This window comes from Falco naumanni, chromosome 9 (assembly GCF_017639655.2).
Source record: "Falco naumanni isolate bFalNau1 chromosome 9, bFalNau1.pat, whole genome shotgun sequence".
NCBI classification, from domain to species: Eukaryota; Metazoa; Chordata; class Aves; order Falconiformes; family Falconidae; genus Falco; species Falco naumanni.
Window position 1 is genome coordinate 18,913,543 of NC_054062.1, and position 6,045 is coordinate 18,919,587.

The window sequence follows — 6,045 nt, forward strand, 5'->3', positions numbered from 1 at the left end:
ATGCAGTGCAAATAATTAACCGTGCTTCAAATATTGTTTAATGTTCAACAGATTGCCCTGATCAAGTAAATGCATCCTGTCCAGATAATCACTGCATTCACCGCTGGTAGATGTTCCAAATCAGTATCAAAGATGGGAACAGTATAAATTAACAATGAAACAAAGTATTTTTCTTATATTAGAGTTATTTTTAAACTATTATTGTCCATTGAAAAAAGTATGAATCAGACTTACTTCTTTTCCCTCCACCTGGAAAAATAGTGACATCTAGTTATAAAATATAAGATTTTTAAAAACATGAAAGTGTGCTTTCTATTATTTTCTAAATTTCAGAAATCAAGGTTCATGATCTCAAGCATTTGTCCACAAATATGAGAACCTGGCATCTTTTTTTTAAAATAAAAATTGAACTTCTTGAATAATCTGGACTCCAGAAGCTGAAGCATCTGTAACAACAGTAGCGACTGAGAAAATCACATTATTATTGCAAGTATAAACAACCCTCTATTACGGAAATGCTGACAAACTTTTATTGAACAGATTTTGTTGATGTTACATCTTATAAAAACAAATTAAAAGATGTATTTTTTCTCCCAGATAGATCAGACCCTGAGTAGGGGGAAGGAAAAGGGTTATAGAAATACAGTGTTTTCACATCACAGCCCAAATTCAGAAAGAAGTCCCTAGCAATATGTTTTCTGTATGGTTGTAGAACAGTTATAATAGGGTAGTGCTAAGCACATTACACAACACCAGGTAAAAAATGGATATGGTTGTCTGCTCAGGAGGACCTGAATAGTGTATAGTAAATAAAATGGATGGATGGGGTTTCCACATGTATAAATTTGAGGAAGGGAACAGTGAAATCACAAAGGCCTCATCATTTCCCATCCTGAATGGGATTTTCAGGTGAAAAAGGTGTGAGCACTTGATTACAGACTCCGTAACAAGTGCTGAAATTGGGATTTTGGGGAACCTTATTTCTGACGATTCCTCACTTTGGAGCTTGACTATCCTGAAGAAGATTTCATAAATCAAAAAATACACAAATAATTTAGGTATGTTAATTATGCCACACGTGCATAATTTAAGCAGGTGCCTACAAGCAAAACGTGTTTGAGATTTACTATGTTGGTGGCCACGCATAGAAGTTTAGGAGATTGAGATTCTTTCACTAGTTAGAAAGACAGCAAGATAAAAGGAGTTAGATAACGCATGACTTTATGTAATGTGTCCTTGAGTAAGCTGATTTGCACTGAATTTTAATAGAGCCCTGATTCATCAAATCTCAAACAGAATTAAGGTATGGACTGGATCCTAATAACATCATGCTTTATATCCATGAAAGATAAATTAAAGGATGCAAAACTGCTATTGACAAACATTGATTATATGTACTTTGATGGACTTTGAAGTTGTGCCAGATGCGTCTTGTCAGCCTCCAAAGTTTTCTTTTAAATCTCATTGCATAAGGCTTTTACTTTTTAATTATTTTTTTCCTTCAGCCTCTTTGATCAAGAAAAAATGTAGCTCATATTTGCGTGATGCTAGTTCCTATGCATTTTATTTAGATAAGCCCTTGTGCACAGCTCATGATATGTAAAAAAAATTACATGGCAAATAGTCATCTTAGCCTGTTATCCTGGGTGCTATTTAACACTTCACTGACCTTCTCAAGCTGCTGAGAGAAATCTTGCCATGTGCAGAGGGCCAGCACAACACTCATATCTTTTTGTGCCACATAAATCTGCAGAATAAGACACAAGCGACAAGGTTGCCGATCTCTTTGCTCCCACGAGAGTTTTCACTGTTGAGAATGTTTTATGGATCCATCTCATGCTGTCCCGCTGTCTGTGCCCAGTGGTCCTCATGTCAGACCCTATGGAAAGGCAAAGCTGTTTGCAGCTTCTGCTGATTTTAGAAGATGGAATTAAGTTTAAGCATGTGAAACTCTTTCTTCCTCTTTCCTATGTGTGGAAAAGTCTTGTCAATAGGGAGCTTCAAGAAACTGAAAAGAAGCTTTGGAGCCATTTTGATTCTTAGAAGTTGTGAGCCCACATACACCATCTTGCTTTCCCCGTCCATCAGGATATGGCCATCCCTTTCATGGCACAGAAGTGCATAAAGTATGTTGCTGTGTGTGGCAAAAGGCTTCAAAGGTGGTGCTGGTTTTGGATTCAGATGATCTTGTTTTGGGAATGGACCCATTCCCTACATCTCCAAGGCCATCTTAGTGATGATCAGATGCGCATCAGATATGAGGCACTTTTCTGTGACAGTCTAGGTGTCTTCAAACAATAAATATGGACAAAAAATTAGATGAGAACCATCCAATCTTTTTAAAATTAAGAATAAATAGATGAAAACAGGTGTTTTAAGTACTGGATCAGACCTGTGGTTGATGAGGGGGGTTTCTGCATAGCCATATCTACTACCTTGAAAAATGGTTTACTCTCAATATTCCTTCATTCCCACCTCAAGAGTGGGGGGTAGTAACTTCACTTCTTTCACTGTGTGTTGCCTCTTTAGATAACACACTCTTCTGGTTCAGTATTTTTTCCTGTATTAACGAGCAGCTCCAGGCACAAGAGGTGCCCTGGCTTGACTCTGACATCTACTATAAAAGAAGGAAAATGACCTAAAAGACTACAGTCTCAATGATTTATTTGGAATTACTAGTAAGTATTGTACTCTATAATACTTGAGTAGTTTTGGTTGCCAAAATAAACAGCAGAAACATTACTTTGTCCTTTTCCTCCTCCCCCTCCTCCCCCCCCCCCCAAAAAAAAAAAAAAAAAAAAGGGAATTTCCACTGGAAAAATATTTCTCTTGGACATTTTTCTGCCACTGTACTTGTTGAATTCTGATCCTGGAAAGCATTTCAAGCCCTTCCTGGCTGATAACTCTTCTCCATCCTCCAACACAAATGAATATTCCGTGCTGGCTCAACCTACGTGTGCCTGGTGTTTGTGGATTAGTATGGTGTTAGATACACTAACGGCAGATCTAGTTATTAACACCAGAAGAAACAAATCACCACAGGTGTGAGTGAAGAGAGAAAACTCCTAAGGTAAAAGAAAAATAAAAACATCTACTATGCAAAACAGTGGTTCTAGACATACATGCCTGCACCAGCCATCCTCAGCTGGTGCCCACAAAAGCATAAGCCAGCCCCTTCAACGATCAGGACATCTTTCTTCAGACTCAACAGCAATGCCATAGAATACACAAAACGATGATTTCACTTTGGCCTTTTCCACCGCCATCATTTTGTGGCTTTCTTTAATTAACCGATTAACTCAAAAGCCCTATACATGTTCATACTTCCTTTTTAGTGTTCCCTCCACTTCCATCATATACAGGCCTTTTTCAAATGGCAAATTGAAATAAGAAAGCAGAAGCTCTATTATTCAGCTCTATACAGAAAGACCAGAGTTGAGTGAGTATAGGGAACTGACTTTTAATTTAAAATCTGGGAAGGGGAGGAGGGGTATTCTCTTTGTGAAATTCATCTTGGTGCAGAAAGCCAGCATGAGGTCTAGACACCACTTAAATCAACATTTAAAGTGTTGCGGTTGCATTTTGTTTCATAATTCTCTGTAGCAGCACATTCCCAGTGATGGTTTCAATTCTTGGGCTCAGATCAAAAGCACAGTAAAAATTTAAAGACAAGCAAACAAACAAAAACCAGAATAAGCACAGGCAGCAGAAAGTTCTGTTGGACGTGCAAAAGGGCCCTTCCCTCGTCCCTGCTACTATAACCCAGAAGTAACTCTTCAAAGGCTTTATGCAAGCTCAAAGCTGGTGCAAGAAGAGGCTCAGCTACTTAGGGAGAGAGGCAATCCCACTCCAGTGGTGCACACCAGGACCAGCAACCTCTCTGACGCTGATTCGGTACCAGACTCTCCCTCTGAAGATGCATAAACACCACTGAGCACTCGAAGAACAGCCTGCCATGGTGGAGCTTTGTTCCTGTCCTCAGTCAAAGACTGGTGTATGCCCTGACCAAAAGGTTTTCTGTCCGCTTCTGGCCTCCTGGGTGTTCTTTTAAATCTTTCCTATAACCGCTCCAGATATTCTTGTTAGCTGTGCAGCTTTCTGAGCCCATTTTTGTGTCTTGGAGCTGACTGCTAAAAGCATTAAAATTGTAAAGTGGTGGACGAAGGAAGACAGTTTTGCTTTCAAGATGAAAAACATGCATCAAAGCCCATGTAGTAAATTTACAGAGTATTAAAACAAACAGAATCTGACCGTAGGGTAATATCATTTTAGGAAAGATGCGATGGCCTACCTCAAATTCTGCATTTAATGTGCACAGCTCTCACTTAACTTGCCTAGGCTATAAATCCCAAAGGCCAAATTCTGTCCAACCATCCTAAAACAGAGATATTTTTACACAGCAAAAGTAGACTTAATATAGCCTCTCTGTCCCAGTTACCAAATGCCCCCTTCACAGGCTCTGCTGATCCTTCTCCAGACAAAGTACAAAGCAGTGAACATCAGTCTGAGGGAAGATGGGTTTTCTGGAAGGTGCAGTATTTGGGTTTTAACCTGATGGCAGCAATAAAAGCATGGGAAGGGAAGGAGAAGCTGTAACAGCAAAGATGAAGTGATGCTGCTGGACACTGGGGCCTGGTACTGTGCTGCAAGTGAAATATACAAAAGATTTTCAGTTTCCATTTATTTAGTCATGTTCATGGCTACATACTGACAGTTAGCATTCTGATGGCCAGCTGAAAGGATGCACAACTGAAGCAGTGCATGGTTGTAGTCACTGCCTTACCTACTTGGTTGTCATACATGGAGGTGATGAAATGTGTAACAGCTCTAGTACTTATGTCATATTTATCTTGGCTTTGTTTTTAACTTGGCTGGCCTAGTGTGATGAGCAGGGCCAATTTGGTTGAGCATAAAGATATTGACATCATTTCAAGCCCACATTCCCCAGGTTGCAATTCTTTGTTTTGACCTGTTATCTCAGATTATACTTTGACCCTGGCTTTTCGTTCTGAAAAGCAATTTTTCTATGGACACTGATCGAGTGTTCAAGCTCATTTTTTGCATAATTGAGGTCGAACAAGTATTTTTTGAAGTCTCTGAAACTTACAAGTAGCACAGCACTGTTTGCACTTTTGTCTGTGTAGCAGTGGCAACCACAAGTAAAATTGATTATGGTTTTTATAAGACTGTCTGGGATAAGAAAGCTGTCGCTTGAGCAGCAATGCTAAATGTGAGCTCCAGATCAATAATTGCGGTGCTAATAGCTTATAAATTAGTCACTGGAATTGTGAGCAGTTCCTAAGGGATTTTGTGTCCTGCTCCCGCTGAATTCCCCCTTAACTTCCTTTGAAAACCCCAGCCACCGTTCCTCCTCTTTGTTCACTGCATCCAGCACTATTTCCCTGCTTCCCTCCAGTCCTCTTTAACTGACCCTTTTTTGTCTATTCTTCTCCTAAATCTCTTTGCTCCCTTTTCCACTCCCTTTTTTCTAATCTTCTCGTTGCAGCCAAACCAGTCATCTTGCAGGCCCTACCATTACACTGATGGCAGGCACCCGGATCCAGGCCCAGCAAAAGCGACGGGAGAAAGATGCTTGCAGCTCAGAGGGTCTCCATGCCCACACCACTAGCACAGCTTTCCAAGGGCCAGACTGGGAATGGACAGGCCTGGTGCCATGAAAAATCAGTGTTTGGGCTTCACAAGGGGAAATGCAGACCCTGTCCAGGGAGGCTTCCTCATTAACAGCCAACAACTCACTGGAAAGTCAGTGTGGTTTTCCTGCTTCCTAAACAAAAACTGAGTATTTTTGAGGCTGGGAAACTCTGGTGTGAGCCCACCATCAAAATGTTTCATGGCAGTGGCAGTGAAGTTCCTCCTCCCCTAACACTCAGTAGTAGCATGGGCGTCCTGGGGTGGTAATCTTCCTGTGGTGCACCACAGTCTCCCAAAAAGCAGAGATGTAAGAGTCACCAAGCTCCTATGAAATGCTTCCAAAAAAGGCTATCGGTGGATCCTTTTGGCTGTTGTTAAAAACAACTTTCTGGG